Source organism: Scyliorhinus canicula, chromosome 10 (genome assembly GCF_902713615.1).
Source record: "Scyliorhinus canicula chromosome 10, sScyCan1.1, whole genome shotgun sequence".
NCBI classification, from domain to species: Eukaryota; Metazoa; Chordata; class Chondrichthyes; order Carcharhiniformes; family Scyliorhinidae; genus Scyliorhinus; species Scyliorhinus canicula.
In genome coordinates, this window is record NC_052155.1 from 14741204 (window position 1) to 14762762 (window position 21559).

The following is a 21559-nucleotide window of genomic DNA, read 5'->3' on the forward strand; positions in this document are numbered from 1 at the left end:
ATGGACATGCAGCAAATCCATTGGCAGAGGGATAGGGGCTCGCTTTCAAGATATGTGTGGCAGGTTTTGTCACAAATGTCGCATATGAGGCGGTTGCCAGCTGTCCTCATGGCTGTTGTTCTCGATGTTGGCACCTGTTATCGATCTACTGTCTTCGCTGATCGTCACGGCAACGCACGTGGGCCAAAAGGTAACACCATTTCCCCCTGTTGTTCGCGAGCGTCGCCACGCTTGAAAGTCGATGCTTATGGCCTTCGTATCCCTGAAATAGAGTTTTGGGAGACCTGGTGGTCGTCTGACTCCAGCTGCCTCACCAGACAGAAAATCCTTGGGTGTACTTAGGTCCTTTAGTCCTGTGCAGAGATGCATGCCAAAGAAACTGTTCGATGAGGGCTAGAATTGTGGGAAATTTGACGTTGGGATGCCTGTCCTTCTTTGGGATGCTCACAATGAGTTTCAGACATCGGAGGTAAAAGTTGTTGAGCTTCCTCGATGCTTGTAAATCGTCCATGCTTCCCAGCTGTACAGTCAGGTGCTGAGAATATTGGGCTCATAAACCAGCAGTTTGCTCCGATTGGCCAATTTTTCCGTTTGTCATGCAGTTTCAGCAGTCAGGCAAAGGTGGTAACCATCCCTCTGCGTGTATCGGGGTCTGTATCAAAAGACAGCGCTGGATTCTCTGATTTTCAGGCTATGTCCTGACGCGGTGTGGAAACGGTGGCATTTTACGACCGAACATTCGGCGCAAAATGGCCACCGATCCTCCGTCTGGTGGGTGGCTAGTAGGCAGGCAGCGTAGAGCACCCGGCTCTAGCTGCCGATACGGCCGGAGAATTGCCGGGTCCGTGGCCGCGCAAGCGCAGGGTGGCGACTTGCAGCGACCGCGCCGTACAACATTGCGCCGGCCACACGCGGACCCGGTTTGCCAAATAATGTCCCACCTTTGGCCGGCTAACAACTCCCAGACCATCCCCCCAACGGTTCCCCCAGCTTCTATCGACGTACCCCCCTTGCCCACGGATCGGCTCTTCCCCAAGTGCACGGTGCTGGATAGAGTCCGCTGCCACCACGCCGAGTTCCCGAGAAGTAATAGCATGAGAGACCCACGGCGTCAGGAACTCGGCTGGTCGTTGGCGGAGGATTGGCAGGGAGGGACTCAGGCAATGTCCTGCGGCCATCGATACGGCGTGCGGCATACTCCTAGAGTACGGCACTTTGGAGGAGGGGGAACATCGCCAAAGGGGCGCCGCCCCCGATTTCATCGGAAACGTTGATTCGCCGGTCGATCGCTGAACGCGGTTTCAACGTCGACGGCCGGAGAATCCAGCCCAGATTCTCTGCCCAAGGTAGCCGAGTTTACTAACCACTGAGTGGAATGGTGCTTCGTGTGATCGAGGGTGGAGATGGAACTGACCCATAAAAACAGTTTTCAATGAGGATTATACTGAGCGAGAACAGGCTATAGGCATGGGACAGACAATCCAAGAGCCTTTGGAGCTATGTTTCCCTGTGTACGATTAGCGCGGTATACTGTACTGCTCTGGTAATGATACTGTCTGGGTGGCATGGTAGCACAGTGGTTAGCACTGTTGCTTCACAGCTCCAGGGTCCCAGGTTTGATTCCCGGCTTGGGTCACTGTCTGTGCGGAGTCTGCATGTTCTCCCAGTGTCTGCGTGGGTTTCCTCCGGGAGCTCCGGTTTCCTCCCACAAGTCCCAAAAGACGTGCTGTTAGGTGGATTGGACATTCTGAATTCTCCCTCTGTGTACCCGAACAGACGCCGGAGTGTGGTGACTCGGGGACTTTCATGGTAACTTCACTGAAGTGTCAGTGTAAACCTACTTGTGACACTAATAAAGAGTATTATTATTATCTCTGAAGACTGTTCCAGACACACTGCTGAACACATTAGCACAATTCGTGTCATCGTGGCCGAGTGGTTCAGGCGATGGACTAGAAATCCATTGGGGTCTCCCTGCGCAGGTTCGAATCCTGCCGACTACGAATATTCTTTTTAGGGGCTGTTTAGCACAGGGCTAAATCGCTGGCTTTGAAAGCAGACCAAGGCAGGCCAGCAGCACGGTTCAATTCCCGTACCACCCTCCCCGAACAGGTGCCGGAATGTGGCGACTAGGGGCTTTTCACAGTAACTTCATTTGAAGCCTACTTGTGGCAATAAGCGATTTTCATTTCATTTTTATTTCAATTCTGATTCACCATTGGCTGTGCAAACAATGATCAGAGAATCTGCTTCAGTTTCAGAGTGGGGGAGGTTTCGATGTCGCTTGCTCCAAAATAAATTTGCATGGCAGTAATAGAGATCAGGTGGACTGTACACCACCCTGTCACTTGGGAGAATCTTCAGTCGTCTCCGTGTCAGTGAAGATCATCAACTTTGATTGAAAGCTGTCAGGAGCTCCCTGTTAGCTGACATGAACAATATCAGTTCACATTACAGCTCAAGGGCTGGAAATCAAAACTGCTGCATTTGATCCTGGTTAAAATAGGAATCATCACTTCACATAATAATGTGTGTTAATACTCTTCTAATGCCTTCTTCACATGAAGACTTTGAAAACACAGAAGCGACATCGGAATATTTTGATATAATCCAGAGTGAAGGTTGCAGCAATCACAATTCATCTCTCCATGACTGTGAAGGCAATTGACATTTCTTCCTCATCACCTTTACGTTATCTGCAATGAATATCGGGTTCCACAAGAGGCTAGAGCTGGAGGAGGACAGGGATGTTGGAGGGCAGTTAGACGATAAAATTATAAGAATTAGGAGCAGGGGCAGGCCATTCTGCCCATCGCGCCTGCTCTGCCAGTCTATAAAATCATGGCTAATCTGATTCATAGAATCATAGAACTCCTACAGTGCAGAAGGAGGCCATTCGGCCCATTGAGTCTGCACTGACCCTCTGAAAGAGCAACTTACCTAGGCCCACTCCCCTGCCCGTTCCCTGTAACCCAATCTAACCTACACATCTTTGGACACTACGGGGAAATTTAGCATGGCCAATCCACCTAACCTGCACATATTTGGACTGCGGGAAAAAACCGGAGCACCCGGAGCTCTACATTCCTGCCAGTCTGGCATAACACTTGACTTCCTTGTCTGTCAAACATTTGTCGAACTCTGTCTTGAGCATATTTGATGACCCAGCCTCCACTACCCCCTGGGGAAGAGAATTCCGCAGAATAATGATCGCCTGACTGAAGAAATACCTCCATCTTAAATGAGTCTTTGGGCGGGATTCTCCGTCCAGGTACACCCGGGATTCTCCGTCCAGGGACACCCGGGATTCTCCGTCCAGGGATACCCGGGATTCTCCGTCCAGGGACACCCGGGATTCTCCGGTCGCAGACACCGAAATTGCGTTCGGCGATTAGCCGGAAAGTCTACGTTCCCCAGCAGAGGTCGCGAAGGATGGCTGGTTGCTAAAAATGGGTCCCGGGAAAAAAGATTGGCTGGTCCCAGCAGCCTTTCCTCTGGCCTTCAGTGATTCTCTGATCCCCGTGGACATGGATTACTTCTGGTCTCTACCAGCTTGGCCCTGGCATGGTGGACCTCACAAAGGCCCCTCACACCTGGGCCACGCTGGTAGAGACCATCCGAGGATCACCCCCTCCCCCAACAATGCATTGCCTCCTCTACCAGACTGCCCCCCACACAGGAAGCCCTGTAATAGGGATAGCCCCTCGAGGGACACCTGTAGTAGGGAGGCCCCCTGCTCGGGGACACCTGTAATAAGAGAACCCCCCCCCCCCTCACAGGGCCCCCTGACCAATGGGTCCTCCCACAGGGACCCCCTTCCTAAAGGGATGCCACAGACTCCCACCAACCCCGCACAGAGACACCCCCCCCCCCAAAAGAAAAGAGACCCATGTCTGGAAGCTTGAGAACAGTCCAGACAGGGGGAGTGAGAAAAATTACAGATGTAAGACTTACCTTGAAGCTCCATGTGCCCATTCCTCAAAGAAGATTGGATTTGGTTATCACATACCCATTAGCTGCAAGCCATTCATAGCTTTCTAGTGGTGGACTGGGATTGTCAGCTTCTATAAACCATCTGCAGCTTTGATTCATTCAGCTCCCCCCACGGTTCAGTTGCCTATGTGATGAAACCCCACGTTTACAAACATTGACCACAGCAAAGGGAGATAAGTGCAGTGCAATCACATGCTTGAGTGATTGGAATGCACTTAGCACTTGGAAAGGCGGCCCAATAGCGGATTATACACCGTGCGTAATTTTGCATGGCAGGGAACACTGAATTGCTTGCTGGTTTGCAATCCCATGGGGATGGGATTCAGCTCCGGTGAGAGAATAGGGGCTGGTTTAGTACACTGGTCTAAATCGCTGGCTTTTACAGCAGACCAAGGCAGGCCAGCAGCACACTTCAATTCCCGTACCAGCCTCCCCGAACAGGCGCCGGAATGTGGCGACTAGGGACTTTTTACAGTAACTTCATTGAAGCCTCCTTGTGACAGTAAGCGATTTTCATTTCATTTTCATTTTTCAGAACATAGGGTGCGATTCTCCAGTCTCGTTGCTCACTCGCTCGAGCAAAACAAGGCCGGTGAATAGCGGGAGAGGCCAAAAACAAGAACCGCGCCAGGCGCCAAACAGTTTGCAATGCAACTGCCCCACTCCCGTCGGCGAAATTGGGATCTCGCCGTACAATGTCAAGAAACCAATTATCACCACTTATCCCTAGTTCCATATAATTAACGGGAGCTATCCCATATACAACAGCCTCCCGTGATTCACCGGCCTCCCCAGTGTCATGCTGGCGCCAGTTAGTACTCCTTTTTACAAAGGGGTGGGAAAACCTCCGCAGGGGTGGGCCACCATGGGAGGGTGGGAGGGGAGGCCCTGGGGGGGGAAGGCCCTCGGGGCGGTAACTGGGGAAGCCTCATGTGGCACGACCATGCCAACCCTGGATCTGGAGAGCCTGTGGTGTTGTGGTTCTGTCACGAGAGACGAGTAATCCAGAGACCCAGAGTCATGCTCTGGGGTCCTGGGTTTGAATCCCGCCATGGCAAATGGTGAAATTTGAATTCAATAAAAATCTGGAATTAAACGTCTAAAAGGTGACCATGAACCCATTGTTGATTGTCCTAAAAACCCATCTGGTTCATTCATGCCCTTTAGGAAAGGAAATCTGTCAACCTTACCTGGTCTGGCCTACATGTGACTCCAGATTCATGGTAATGTGGTTCACTCTTAATTCCCTCAGGGATGGCCAATAAATGCTGGCCCAGCCACTGACACCCACATCCCTTGGGCGAATAATAAAAACTCTTGTTCCTGCCTGTCTGCGTCACCGACCACCCATAACATTACCGACTGCCGAGGCCTCTGGCCATGCGGCAGAAGGCTTTCGCTAATAGGGAATTGGTAATCGTGCTTAAGTGAGCGCTTCACACAACCCAAGTGGATTCCCATGGGTAGGCGGGCCATGTAGCAATTGGGAGTCATTGCTTCGCATCCCAATCAGACCGTTATGCCTGGACACTGTGGGCGGAATTCTCCGCTCCCGGGAAAAATCGGGAGAGTCGTCGTGAACTCGGCCGAGTTTCACAACGGCCTCGGAGGCCGCTCCTCGCCCCCTATTCTCCCCTCCCGGCGGGGCTAGGAGCGGCGCTCCGTAACTCTCAGCCGCCAGGAGGCGCGCCTATGTGACGACAGCCGGGTTGGAGCCGGCCAACCTGCGCATGCGCAGCTGTCGTCACGACGACTGACTGACAGCTCGACTGACAGCTCGAACCCGCGCATGCGCAGTGGCCGTCTTTCCCCTCAGCCGCCCCACAAGACGTGGCGGCCTGACCTTGCGGGGCGGCGGAGGGGAAATAATGCGTCCGATTGAGACGCCGGCCCGACGATCGGTGGGCACCGATCACGGGCCTGTCCCCTCCCGAGCACAGTCGTGGTGCTCATTCCCCACCAGGCCCCCTACAAGCCCCAGAACGGGCATCTCACGGCCATTTCACGATGGCAGCGACCAGGTGTGGTTGCCGACGTCGTGAAACAGTCGCGAACGGCAGGCCGCTCGGCCCATCCGGGTCGGAGAATCACCGGTCGCCGTGAAAAACGGCGAGCGGCGATTGTTCCGAACGGGGGGTGGGAGAATCGCGGGAGGCGCCAGAGGGGTCGTGAAATTAGTCGGGGGGCCCTCCCGCAATTCTCCCACCCGGCGTGGGGAGCGGAGAATTGCACCCTGTGCCTGAACACTCCGGGAGGCAGCAACAAACACGCAGCAGCCAATATCCGAACACCCAGGGGATGGGACACAGCTCCGGGGACATGCCCACAGCTGGAGGGTGGGTGAGTGCCATGGGCGGGGACTAGCGGCCAGTCCAGGTGACATTCTGTGACACCCAGAATTAGAGGTAGAGCTAGGAGATACAGAGAGAGCATCATTAGCCTCATGCATGGTTCACAGTGGTGGGATAGGGGATGTCAAGGAGGAGTTGGGGGGGGGTTGAAGGGATGGGGGTGAAGGGAAGGTTGGAATGTTGAAGGGAGGGGGGGTGGAGGAAGGGTTAGGAGTCACATGGAGAGTCCGGGGGGGGGGGGGGGTGATGCTTGGTGGGGGATTGAAAGGTCTCAGGGCCGGGGGCGTTGGTGTCTCTTCCGGTGTAGGGCGTTGACATTTTTCTGGCATTGAAAGCCAGTTCTCTTGGTCACACTCCTGGAGCTCACTGCTGCCGCCAACTCATCCCAGGCAGTCTTGTGCAGACTTCATCACTTGCTGCCTTGTGGCTCACCCTCCGGGACCCTCGGGGAAACAGGACATCCCTCCTGGCTTCCACTGCGCCTCGGAGCCTCCCTAGGTCAGCGTCCACGAATCTTGGGGCCGGTCTCCTGGGTGCCTCTTTCGCGAGCTGGCTGGGATTGGCTGAGCAAGTGCGGCTTAAGTGCTACTCGACCTTGTTATGGGCGCTGGCGAGCTTGTGCCGGCGAATCGGCTGGCGGGCTTTCATTCACGGCGAGAAGCCCGTGGGGCTTTGGTTAGTAGACCAATTAATGTTGAATAGCATTTCTGATCCAAGATGGCGCCGGAGTATGGCGACTCTCTGCGAGTTCTCTCACCCAGACCCTTTTCTTTTGTCTCTTATCACCGTTAGGCCTTAGTAAAACTCCCTCCACTTCATATACAATTACTAATAATGTTCTTCCATGTATTCTCACAGGTTTGAGGATCCTCCAAACTTCGAGGACCGACCCGACTCCACCGGCATCCCATACGCCTCAATGAGTCTCCCTCGGACTGATCTGTTCCCTGTAAGAACACTATTCACGACGCCCTATGCTGCTCTTGCTCATGTATTTGCTTTGTTTGGCCCCTTGTTCCGCACTGTAACCAATCACTGTTTGTCGATGTACCATTTGTCAATGTTCTCTGTTGATTATTCTTTTTGTCTACTATGTACGTAATGTGTACGTTCCCTCGGCCGCAGAAAAATACTTTCACTGTACATGTGACAACAAATCAAATCAAATTCTGGCCTTGCTGGGCCAAGCGCCTGGAAGCTCGCGGCTGTTCCACTCGCTACCACACTTAGAAATCTTTCTGGAGAATCACGCCCATTGTTTCCCAAACGGAGAATCCTGCCCCTTATCTTTCAGTTGTGCCCCCCCCCCCCCCACCAGTTCCAGGTTCCACCACCAGAAGAAACATTCTCTTGGGTTGAAAGAGGTTACAGGGATGGGGCATAAAAACTCCACAGGAGATTCTGAATCATAAAATCGAGGCATTTTCAGACAAGGAGCCACTGTAGTTCAGTGGGAATCGGTGTGCGCGGGACGTGGTGCGTGTTAAGTTACCAGCAGCGGGGATTTGCACGAGTTCAAGTTTGCAGAGAGTGGAAAATGGGATTGGGGAACCCGGTGTATGGAGCAGCTGACCAATCAGATTGGCGAGCAGCTCTCGGAGGCGGGATTTCCTCCCGAATGAGATGCAGGAAATCCGCCCCCTACCAATTAACACTCCTCCCAGTGATAAATGGCTCTTCGGCGACTGGCATCAGCGGGGAGTGCCTCCTCAAGAATCAGCGACCACTCAGATAGAGGGCCGGAAACCTCACTACCCCATAAAACCCTGCCCTTGGAGGACTGAGACTCCACAATTTGCTGGGCCAGACAGATTGAGTGGCATTGTATGAACAGAAATCTGCTCATTGACAAACTAGCTACCAAGTTAAGTACTGGCCGGAACGAGATTTGTTGACAATTAATGTCTGAATGCAACAATTCCTGAAATCTGATGGGCAAGTTGAGGATGAGCGGTCACGAAGCGACAGACAGAGCGTCGCACATGGTCCAGCAACTTGCGGCAATCATAATTTGCAGCGTGTCCCGTGCTCATCGCAATTTACTGGGCAATTTACACATTGAGAACAGTTAACAGCATTAACCATACTATTATTTCAGCCGCAAAGCTTGGGCCACACTAAATTCAGTCGTTGTTCAAAGCATACTGCGGATGTTGAAATCTGAAACGAAAGAGAAAATGCTGGAAAATCTCAGCAGGTCTGACAGCATTTGTAGGGAGAGAAAAGAGCTAACGTTTCGAGTCCGATGACTCTTTGTTAGTAGTTGTTTTACGGCTTAACTAATATTCTGGGCAATGCAGAACGAAATGTAGAAATCAGGAGGAATCTTCGGGCGCGATCTCCACATTTGAACAATACTGGAACAGGCAATACTGGTTCAGATCGGGCGGTATTCTCCGCCGGCTCCAAAAATCGCGGAGGCCGTCGTGAACTCGGCCGAGGTTCACGACGGCCTCGGGGCCCGCTCCCCGCACCTAATTTACCCCCACCCGGGGGGCTAGGAGCGGGCCCCCGTCGTTCCCGGCCGCGACCTCGGCCACCGGAAATGACGCCCGAATGGCGCTTCACGGATATCATCCGCGCATGTGCAGGAACCCGCGCATGTGCGGATGACATCAGCGTGCAGACGGCACGAACCCGTGCATGCTCGGTGCCATCGTTCTCCACCGCCGCCCGGTAAGATGTGGCGGCTTGATCTTGCCGGGCGGTGGAGGGGAAAGAGTGCGTCCATTTTGGACGCAGGCCCAACGATCGGTGGGCACCGATCGCGGACCTGTCCCCGCCGGAGCACAGTCGCGGTGCTCCCGCCCCAATCGGGCCCCTGGATGCCCCAAATGGGCATCCGGCACCCGTTTCACAAATGCAGCGACCAGGTGTGGTTGCTGGCGTGTTGAAACGGGCGTGAAGGGCCGGCCGCTCGGCCCATCGGGCTTGGAGAATCGCCGTTCGCCGTGAAAAACGGCGAGCGCCGATTTTTCCGAGGGTGGGGGGAGAATCGCGGGGGCGCCAGGGGGACGTAAAAAATGTCGTGAGGCCCTCCCACGATTCTCCCACGCCATGTGGGGAGCGGAGAATTCCGACCTGTCCAGATAGTTGGAGACGGGACACACTCTGAAAGATACGCTACGGTACCATAGAACATAGAACATAGAACAGTACAGCACAGAACAGGCCCTTCGGCCCTCGATGTTGTGCCGAACAATGATCACCCTACTCAAACCCACGTATCCACCCTATACCCGTAACCCAACAACCCCCCCCTTAACCTTACTTTTTTTTAGGACACTACGGGCAATTTATCATGGCCAATCCACCTAACCCGCACATCTTTGGACTGTGGGAGGAAACCGGAGCACCCAGAGGAAACCCACGCACACACGGGGAGGACGTGCAGACTTCGCACAGACCCCTCGGGAGTCCCAAAGAAGAGGCTTGTCGGGAAGTTTGATCTTCTGATCAGCAATACCCCTGCTCCCTTGGATTCTCCGAAAAACTCTCCAACTCTGAGTTAGAGTTGAAGGCTTCGAATGGTACTAAATTTCTTACCTGGATAGTTACTCAAGAAATACCAGAAATACTAGGGCAAAACCGAGTCTAACTTCTGGATAACTATACAACTGACTCCCCCTGATCACTCCCCAGCATTCCCATCTCCCCCCTGAATGCCCCTGGTCCTAACTCGCTCCCAACCTAGAAGTCCATCCAACCTGACCTGACTACCCCACCTCCCCAAGTCACCTATCCACTCAGGCATCAGCCACGCTTCCCCCCACCATTAACTCACCTGCAACCTTCCCACCTCACCCACCTACCACCCCACCCAACAAGCACGGAGCCCACCTAATACTCTACCCATCTTCACCCGACCAACCTGCAACCCTACCCACAGGCCATCCTACCAACATGCCATACTACCCACGTACCCCCCTCACTCACCTGACACCGAACTTAACTACCACCCAACCCACGTGCGACTCGACCAACCTGAAGCCCTGCCAACCTGCCCACAACTATCCACTATGCCACCATACCCAGAGATCATCCTACCCACCTACCAGCCTACACAACTGCCACACTACCCCCTTATCCACCTACTTCACCCACCTTACCCTCTTCCCCATCCTACCCCATTACCTACTTAACTTACCCAAGCTACTTCCTTACCAAATCTATCCCCTTAATCACTCACCTTTCCCACACGACCCCTGCACCCACCCCTTCCTCTTACCCACTTTGCTTTTCTCTGTATCTTTTCAAAGAATCTGTGGACATTTGAACATTTTACTTACTGGAACTTGGCCGCAATGCTGTGATGATCCCGTGCTACAAATAAACAGCTTCATTTCTGGCACACTCCACATTTCTGCACAAGCCGGGATCAGAAATCTCAGCCAAAAATGCCGCGCTCTGACGTGGCGGAGAAACATCGCTGTGGGTGGCAATCTGACGGTGATTGTCATTTCTCAGAATATTTGGGCTAAAATTTACCAACAGCACAGATTCTCAGCTCTTCACCTTAACTGTTTGACAAGAAGCAATCTGTATCGGTCTCCACCGGGGGAAGAACGGCAGCCTCCTTCCTCGTGCCACACTCTCTTGTTTAGGTTAGAGAAGAACCTAACATCTGTCAAACCAATTCACAGAGATGATGAGTAAATGAATCAATTCTTTCTTGACAAGTTCAAAGATGCCCAACAGCGAAGGAATCAGCTTTTTGCAATGAAGCATTTGAAACAATCTTCAGCCAGAAGTGCCGAGTGGACGATCCATCTCGGTCACCCCCTGAGATTCCCAGCATCGCAGATGCCCGTCTTCAACCAATTCGACCTGATATCAATAAGCGGCTGAAGGCGCTGGATACTACAACGGCTCTGTGTCCTGACAATATTCCTGCAGTAGTACTGAAGACTGGTAGACGAGATGCATCCTTAGCCAAGCTGTTCCAGTATAGCTACAACGCTGACATTGACTCAGCAATGTGGAAAGCTGCCCAGGTATGTCTTATCCACAGAAAACAGGACAAATCCAACCTGGCCAATTACCGCTCCATCAGTCCACTCTCGATTATAAGCAAAATCACGGAAAGGGTTGTTGAAGTGCTTTCAAGCAACACTTAATGACCTGCTCAATAATGCTCAGTTTGGATTCCACCACGTAACTCAGCTCCTGACCACATTACAGCCTTGTTTAAACATGGACCAAAGAGCTGACCTCCAGAAGTGAGGTGAAAGTGACTGACCTCAACACCAAGGCAGCATTTGACCGAATAAGATGCCCTGGCAAGATGGAGCAAATGGAAATAAGGGGGGAAACTCTCTGCTGGTTTGAGTTATACTTTGCACAAAGGAAGATTATTGTGGTGGTTGGAGATCAACCATCTCAGCTCCAGGACATCACTGCAGGAGTTCCTCAAGGTAATGTCCCAGGCCCAACCATCTTCAGCTGCTTCATCAATGACCTCCCTTCCATCATAAGGTCAGAAATGGGGATGTTCGCTGATGATTGAATGTTGTCCAACACCATTCACAACTTCTCAGATACCAAAGTAGTTCATGTCCAAATGCAGCAAGACCTGGACAATAGCCAGGCTGAAAATTGGCAAGTAGCATTCATGTCACACAAGTACCAGGCAATAACCATCACCAAAAGAGAAACCAGCCATCTCTCCTTGAAATTGAAATTCAATGGCATTACCATCACTGACTCCCTCCCTATCAACATACTGGAGGTTACTATTGACTAGAAACTAAACTGGAATAGCCATATAAATACTGTGACGACAAGACTCAGTCAGAGGCTGGGAATGCTGTGGCGAGTAACTCACCTCCTAACTCCTCAAGGCTTTCTACCACGCACAAGTCCATACGACCATAAGATATAGGAGCAGAATTAAGCCACTCGGCCCATCGAGTCTGCTCTGCCATTCAATCATGGCTAATATTTTATTTTCCCCATTCTCCTGCCTTCTCCCCATAACTACTGATCCCCTTATTAATCAAGAACCTGTCTACCTCTGTCTTAAAGATGCTCAGTGACTTGGCCTCCGCAGCCTTCTGTGTGCTGAGTTCCCCAGATTCACCACCCTCTGGCTGAAGAAATTCCTCCTCATCTCTGTTTTGAAGGATCGTCCCTTCCGTTTGAGGCTGTACCCTTGGGTTCGAGTCTCTTCTACCAGTAGAAACATCTTCTCCACGTCCACTCTATCTAGGCCTCTCAGTATTCTGTAAGTTACACTGAGATTCCCCGTCATCCTTCCGAACTCCACTGAATAGGGACCCAGAGCCCTGAACTGCTCCTCATGTGACAAGTCCTTCATTCCTGGAACCATTCTGATGAACCTCCTCTGGGCCCAGTCCAAAGCCAGCACACCCTTCCTTAGATATGGGGCCCAAAACTGCTCATATTACTCCAATTGGGGTCTGACCAGAGCCTTAAATAGCCTCAGCAGTACATCCCTGGTCTTGTATTCTAACCCTCTCAAAATGAATGCTAACATTGCATGTACCTTCCTAACTGCCAATTTAACCTGCATGTTCACCTTCAAAGAATCCTCTTTTTGGACTATGACTCCTAAGTCCCTTTGTGCTTCAGATTTCCAAAGCCTTTCCCCATTTAGATAATAGCCTATGCCTCTCTTCCTCCAACCAAAGTACGTAACCTCACAGTTTTCCACATTGTATTCCATCTGCCAATTTTTTGCCCCATCTCCTAGCCTGTCCAAGTCCTCCTGCAAACCCCCACTTCCTCAATTTGACATGTCCCTCTACATAACGTCGCAATAATTTCCTGAGTTACTTCTTGCAGGTTGTTAATGTCTTCCAGATCGTTAATGTAAAGTCAGGAATGTGGTGGAACACTCTCCACTTTCCTGGGTGAGTGCAGCTCCAACAATACTCAAATAGCACAACACCATCCAGGATAAAGCAGCCCCACTTGACTGGCATCCTGCCCACCACCTCCAACATCCATTTACTCCCCCACCGACACATAGTGTGTACCATCTACAAGATGCACTGCAGTAACTGACCAAGGCACCTTCGACAGAACCTTCCAAACCCATGAGCTCTACCACTTACTGGGAGAAGGCAACAGATGGAGAGGGAACATAATGAGCTGCACATTCCTGTCCAGTTCACTCGCCACCTTGACTGTCGCTGGGTCAAAATCCTGGAATTCCTCCCGACCAGCACTATGGGTGTACCTACGCCACATGAGCTGCAGCGGTTCAAGAAGGCAGATCACCACCACCTTCTCCAGGGCAACAAGCAATGGGCAATGAATGCTAGCCAACATTGCCCACTACCATGAAAGAATTTAAATTAAAAACAATCGGTTATTAGCCTTAAACTCTCATTTATCAAAATCTAAGCTTCAGACTAAAGTGCAATTGAAGTGTAACTTCTTCCTCTATGTATTCCACCTCCATTGAGATAAATGGCAATATTCTATTCATCATTCTGATTATGTTTCGTGACTAGGCACTAGGCAATAAACTTAATGCAACATAATGTTTCCCGGTAAAGGAGTTTACACTTGAACCAGACTCAGGATGAAGAGTTGGAGGCAGATATAGCAGAAAGATGACCAAGTGAATAAAGAGATGTAAGGCCCAGCACTGTTAGATTCCAGAGCTCTACAACAGCAAGTAATGTTTAATTATCCCAACACATTTCTATTCAGTGTCAAAAGCTACTATCCCACCCAGTGCAGTTCCTGAATTATATACCTGCTTGTGTGTCGGACTGACATCAGTAGGCATATTGAAGCCAATGCCAATGGAAAGAAACAACAACTGAAGCAACAAAATGGCTGCTGGCAGTTCATTTAAAGATTGATTACATTGGAGATTTAAAAACAAAGAATCAACCAAATACAAATCTCTAGTATCCACCATCCATGTCTGCTTTCCATGTGAGGCGCTTCTCAAGAAACTGCAGCATGAGAGATGGCACTGTTCATACCCATTTCAGGTGGGTATGTGTTGGAACCAACAATTCTACGGACACGTGCTTGTAGGATTAGAATAGCGGTTTTAATATACTTACAACAGAGCCAGCCTGTTAGCCGTTGAACTTTCGGTGAACTGGCCGGCTGACCCTGTGGCACTGATCTTTATACAGCAGCTCCCGGGGGAGGAGTACTGGGCGGAGCCAAGGGAGAAGCCCAGTACAACTCTCGAGTATTCCCAGAGCTACTCCCCTGGTGGTCAGGTAGTGCAACTGCACTTACAATATAGACACATATATATACAGGTTATAATCCCGTGTGAATCACATTCACCACAGCGGGGAAGTGGATACGCATCGAGTTGCGTAAAGTGGTTTATGGTCTGACTATAATCCGCTACCATTCGTTGCTTTTCCCCGGAGCGGACTACCAATACTTGAGCCCTCCAAGGGCTGTTTCTGGCCTCGATGACCCCCTCTTTTAGTCCTTGTGACATTACCGGAACTGACTATCCACACCAGCCATTAATTCCAATTCAGCAACCCCAGACAGTTCAAATGCCGCTTACAAATAACGTTAAGAAAACAGGTTACTTGTTTATCTGTGCAGAGACTTTTGGAGGGGGATTCTTTCAAGAGCAGATCCAGTGCACTTTTACTCAACATTACAACATTTGGCAAAACAGCTGTCCAACTTAACATTCTATAACAGACTGCAAAACTAGACAGACCTGGCTCCTCCCGTTAATTACATCATCTGTCGCCCACTACGTTCCATGAACTGCATAGCCAGCACTGAATACAATTTGGGCTGGATTTTCCGGTTCCCCAGCCATGTGTTTCTCCGCGATGTGCCATCGTTCACCGGCAGCGGGATTCTCTCTTCCTGCCACTTGTCAATGGGATTTCCCATTGAAGCCACTCCACGCCGCTGGAAAACCCATGGGAGGACATGCAATGCTGGCGGGAAAAGAGAATCCCCACAACCGGAGAATTCCAGCCAAGTCCTCATAAATCATCTCCATTCCAGAGGATCTCCAGGAATGAAAAATATGTGATTCCAATTAGCCCTTTATCTGAAACCGCCTAAGTGGTTGCAATGAATGATTGCCTCACCTTTTACGACTCTTTAATTACAGCTTTATCAGATGCACTGACCTTATGTATTTTAAGCCAGCATTTCAAATAACATTACTGTCACAAATATGAAATATGATCTATAACAATTTCTACATTCATCACACTTCCCTAAAGGATATTAGTGAACCAGATGGATTTTTATAACATCTTCAAATAGTTATGTGGCAATTATCAATGAGATTAGCTTTATATTGCAGATTTACTAATTGAATTCAAATTCCGCCAGGTGCCTTGGTAGAATGTGGACACATGTTCTTAAGCCTGGGTCCTGGGGCCATGGATTACTAGCCCAGCGGCATTAACTCTACACCACCATCTTCCCAAGTTGCAAATCTTAATCAGTTGATTGCCAGCACCAATTCTGCTGATGTTTCTCCCTGTTGTGATGCGGCATGCAGTCTGACCATTACTGTCCTGCTCCCCAACACTGGTCAAAGCGCTGGATGGATGAGTCAGTCATTCAGCCCCCCCTATAAGCAGGCAAAACGTGGCTGGCCGAGAAACCAGACGAAGAAATCTGCAAAAGCGATTGCCTGAATTATTCGATTGTCCTGGGCAACGTACTGCGCCTGGGCACCCAACACAGCTGCTTGAAGAATCAAACCACACCACTGAGACAAAGACATGAGAACAGGCTGTGACAGTCTATTATATCTGCCTGAAGAGATCACAGTGCCAGGAAATTACCGCATTCTCTTTTTTTCCAAACTCTGCAAAAATTAGTTTGCTGATAACAACTTCAAGGTTAAGCGCCGGGATTCAGGCCAGCATCTGTATTGAATCATGTTGGCCATATCGTTTCCTTGACGTTCCAATCTACAACCCCCGCAGGACAACTGCCACCCTGCAGCCCATTCTGAACATTCACCGAGATGCCATCACTAAAAACACTGGGGAAGCCAATCTGTATCATCGGACGGTTGAAAAGGAACTGGCATTAATATGGAGGCCCTCACATTTCAGCAAAGGGCAAGTCGCTTCCGCAGGCAATTCAGTCATTTTATTCTTACAGCACAATCACCTTTTCTTGGTCGGCCAACGTGGCCACCAGTAAGTGCACAGAAAGATCCCACAAAGAACAACTGAGGGAAATAAATGATCTGTTTGGTTGAGAGACGATAAGCAGGCTGGTTAACTGCAGAACCTGTTATCTTCAAAAAGTGCAATAGAATCTTTCAGATCGATCAGAAACAGTGAGCGGGCACCTTCTGCCCCCTCCCTCCACACCAGTCTAAGATTCCTAATACTCCTTCCAAGTGCAACAGCAATTTACAGGAATGCGCTTGGGATAATAGAATCACTGAATGTTTATCGCATTCCTACAGTGCAGAAGGAGGTCATTCGGACCATCGAGTCTGCAGCAACCCTCTGAAAGAGCACTCTACCCAAGCAACTCCCCCGTCCTATCCCAATAACCCATTAACCTAACCTACACATCTTTGGGCTGTGGGAGGAACTCGGAGCACCTGGAGGAAGTCCACACAGACACGGGGAGAACGTGCAACTCTGCACAGACAGTTGCCCACGGTTGGAACCGAACCCGGGTCCCTGGCGCTGTGAGGCAGCAGTGCTAACCGGTGTGCCACCTCCCCGCTCCCCCACCATAGAAAAGGGTCATTCAACCCATTGCATCTGCATTGGCCTACTGAAAGAGAAATCATTTTGGGGTCCCTCCTCTCCCTTCTCCCGTAGCCCTGTAAATGTTTCCTTTTCAGAGAATAATCCGATTTCCTTTTGAAAGTCTCACGTGATCTTGCCTCCACCACACTCTCCGGCAGTGCATTCAATCCCAAACATTCACGTGAAAAGTTTTTCCTTATATTGCTATTGGCTGTGCCGATTACCTTAAATCTCTGCCCTCTGGTCCTTGATTGCTACACCAAGAGGAACAGATTCTCCCTGTCTACTCTGACCACACCACACATCATTTTGAATATCTCTCCCAAGTCTCCTTTAAATTTTCTTTACTCAGGGTAGAATAATCCCAACCTTTCCTTTTTTTTTAATAAACGTTTTAATGAGGTATTTCTTTGGCATTTTAACAGCAACAAAATCAACAATATACATAACAAGAAAGATATATACATAGTGCAAATTCCACCACCCTCTCCCACAGGTCTTGCCATTACGTACCCCCCTCACCTACACTAACCTAACCCCCCCCCCACCCCTTTTCTGCTGACGATTAGTTCTCTAATCGACGAATGGTTGCTACCTCCGGGCGAACCCCAGCAGAGACCCTCTCATGGCAAACTTAATTTTCTCCAGGCAGAGGAAGCCAGCCATGTCTGAAAGCCAGGTCTCCGATTTCGGGGGCTTTGAGTCCCTCCATGCCAGCAATATACGCCTCCGGGCTACCAGGGAAGCAAAGGCCAGAACATCCGCCTCTCTCTCCTGCTGGATTCCCGGATCCTTCCCCAAAAATCGCCACCTCCGGACTCAGTGCCACCCTCATATTTAATACCGTGGACATGGCGTCGGCAAACCCCTGCCAAAACCCCCTCCATTTAGGACACGGCCAGAACATGTGGACATGGTTCACTGACCACCCCCCCCCGTACACTTTGCACACCTATCCTCCACCCCAAATAACCTGCTCATCCGGGCCACTGTCATGTGAGCCTGGTGAACAACCTTAAATTGGAGTCCCAACCTTTCCAATCGATCTATGTAACGGAAGTTCCTCATCCCTGGGACCATTTATGTGAATCTTTTCTACTCTCCCTAATGCCTTCACATCCTTCATAAAACGCGGTGGCCAGGACACATCGCAATACTCCAGTTGAAATCAAACCAGTCTTTCCACAAGTTTAACATAACTTCCTCGTTCTTGTGCTCTATGCATCTATTAATAAAGCCCAAAATACGCAATGTTCGTGCACTTCTCTCTCCCCCTGTCCTGCAACCTTAATGATCTATGCACATTTACACCCAGGTTCCTCTGCTCCTCCACCCCTTTTAGATTGTACCCTTTGTTTTATGTTGCCTCCCTGTGTTATTCCTGCCAAAATGAATCACTTCACATTTCTGTGCAATAGGTTTCATCTGCCACTTGTCTGGCTACTCCAACGTCCTGACAATGTGGTTTTCAAATTCAAAACAGAGATCACCTTATTGACTCGTTTAAAGAAGGACGGTGGAATAAAGATGGGGAGACAATGAAACACAAACAGGAATCTCGGGAGGACCGTCATTTTCACCATCTGTACCCTCCCAGCAAGTGACAATGGGAGCACATCTTCCTTCATTTGGTCCACTAGTCGGGCCAGATTTAACTTGTGTCGCCGTTCCCATTCCTGCGCCACCTGGATCCTCGGTACCGAAAGCTTCCCCCTGTCACTCTAAATGGCAGCCCCCCCAATCGCCTCTCCTGCCGCCTTGCCTGGATCGCAAACATCTCACTTCTCCCCATGTTCAATTTATAACCCGAAAACCGGCCAAATTCCCCCAGAATCCTCATAACTTCTTCCATCCCTTCTAGTGGGTCAGAAACATATAGGAGCAGGTAGTCTGCGTATAGCGAGACTCTGTGTTCCACCCCCCCTCAGTCCGCTACCAGTCCTTTCCTTCTAGCAAAGTCCATCGCTTCCTCGGACAACTCAAAGTAAAAACGTTGCCCCTCATAAGTGACCCAAAGACGGGCTGGATACAGCAGTCCAAACTTAACCTTCTTCTTGAAAAGGGTCGACTTTATTTGGTTGAACCCTGCTCTTCTCCTGGCCACGTCCGCACTCAGATCCTGGTATATATGCAGGATACTATTCTCCCATTTACAGCTCCATGTTTGCCTGGCCCACCATAAAATACACTCCTCATCCAGGTACCTGTGGAATCTCATCACCTTTGCCCTCGGGGGGGGGGGGGGGGGTCCCCCACACGCGGCTTCTTCGCGAGCGCTCTGTGAGCCCTGTCCACCTCCAAGGGTCGGGAGACCGTCCCATCCCCCATTCGCTTCTCGAACATGCCCGCTCTGTATGCCCGTGCGCCCGTTCCTTCGGAACCCTCCAGGAGACCAACAATTCTCAAGTTCGGCTGGCGGGCTCTATTCTCTAGATCCTCCACCTACTCCAGGAGCCTTTTCTCTTGGTGTCTCAACATTGCCACCTCCAACTCCACTAACCATCGCAACCTTTAAGAAGTATATAGATGAGCACTTGAAATGCTGTAGCATGACCAAGTGCCAGAAAATAGGATTAGAATGGTGTGTCTGATGGTCGGCACGGATGCGATGGGACAAAGGGCCTCATTCCGTGCTGTAAAACTCAATGACTCTATGACACCCTTACTCCAGCATTACAGTCTTTAATCAGGAAAACTATTCCTTCTGCTTTCCTATCTTTACTATCTTTCTGAAAGCCCTGTTTTCAGGAATATTTAATAACTCAGTCCATAATGTCATATTGTACCACCCTCTGCGTAAAGAAATTTCCCCTCTGGTCTCTTTTGTATCTCTCCCCTCTCACCTGAAATCTGTGCCCTCTAGTTCTAGATTCCTCTACTTTTGGGAAAAGGTATTGACTATCTACCTTATCTATGCTCCTCATTATTTTATAGACCTCTATAACTTCACCCCTAAGCCTCCTACGCTCCAGGGAAAAAAAGGTCCCAGTCTATCCACCCTCTCCTTATAACTCAGACCATCAAGTCGTGGTAGCATCCTCGTAAATCTCCTCTGCGCTCTTTCTAGTTTAACAATAGGACCTCAAACCACAACTTTTTGAATCAATGATCCGATTGAGCCTCGGCTGATAATTTATTCATTGCCAGTTCAAGAGAAAATTTCAGGGTTACATAATAATGTAGCTCCTGTCACCGGTCTGCAGTGGGATCTCAGTAGCTGTGTAGAGTTGGTGCCAGAAACACGCCTATGGAGGAGCCTTGAACATTTTGTCCATTCAACAAAGAACAAGCCATTTAACAAGTGGCAGATGGTCATTAGCATTTAGTGATATATTTAAAACAAGGAAACTGTTTGAACGTTAATGACCAAATTACAGAGTCCAGTCACAGCAGAGATTATTTTTGTTAATGGCTGCAGTACTGAGTTACGGCCCCACAGTGTTTACAGCTGTTTCGGAACCCAGCTCCAGATGTTTGGAGCAGCGCGACCAACGTGTGTTCAGCAATTTTAGTTCCACGAACAATCCTTGAGAAATAAACCTCCTTCTAAGTGGGGTGAAGCACTCTGATTACAAATGGTTCATAAAATGAAATGTGCGTCCCCACAAGTGTAATCACATTTACTTTCGGAAAAATGATGGTGTCAACCAATGAGAAGTAGATAACTGGAAAAGTGTTTGCTTTTGAACTTCAGGTACAGCTGCAACACTAAAAGTGTCCTTTCAGAATTCTCCTGGGCAACAGGAGATTATTTGCTTGGCCACAATCAATGCTTCGTTCATCTGTCTCTTCTCTCTTTTTTTTATCCTATTCAAATATCATAGAATAGAATGTTCCTGCACAGATTTGGGCCATTTGGCCCATCACACATGTGACAATTTGTTCAAAAGGCCATTCAATTTTGTTACATACTTCGGTTGAAATTTTCCAGCTGTTCCCTTCGGCGAGATCTTGCGGCCCTTCTGACGGTGACCCCCTCTGCCACGTGTACAACGGGATAACCCATTGACTGTGGCAGGATCGGAACATCTAACCAGCAAATGACAGGCTGCCTGCACCACTATAAGATACTCCGCAGGATGCCGGGGTTGGGGGGGGGGAATCTTGCCCTCCCCTCCGTCATTTAAATTGTGGCCCTGTGAATCAGTCCACTTCCAGTGAACGTCCCATGGCCTTTTGAAAGTTCTCACTCTTTCAACTGTTTTGCTCTAGATCTAATCCAGAATCTGCATTCTACGGCTTCCAAGATTCTAAGATAAATAACTGGTTGAAGAAATTTCCGTTCAGTTCCCCTCAACTTATTATCTCAATTATTTTAAGTCTATGATACACTTGCCAGACAACACATTTTCTCACAACTTGCTCCAACAAAACCCTCTCAGAATTTTGGAAACCTTTCTTAAACTTCTTTGCTCCAAGGAGGACAATCCCCCCTTTTCCAAACTGTCCGTGGAACTGCAGTCTCTCACGCTGGGCATCATCCTGATAAACCTTCTCTCTTAACCTTTC

At 49.8% G+C, this 21559-nt stretch overlaps 1 non-coding gene across 1 annotated transcript; it reads left to right on the plus strand.

Moving 5' to 3' along the window:
• Positions 1–1921: 1921 nt before the first annotated feature.
• On the plus strand, positions 1922–2003 carry trnas-aga. Its single transcript has one exon. It is a non-coding gene; the product is annotated as a tRNA-Ser (tRNA).
• Positions 2004–21559: the final 19556 nt, after the last annotated feature.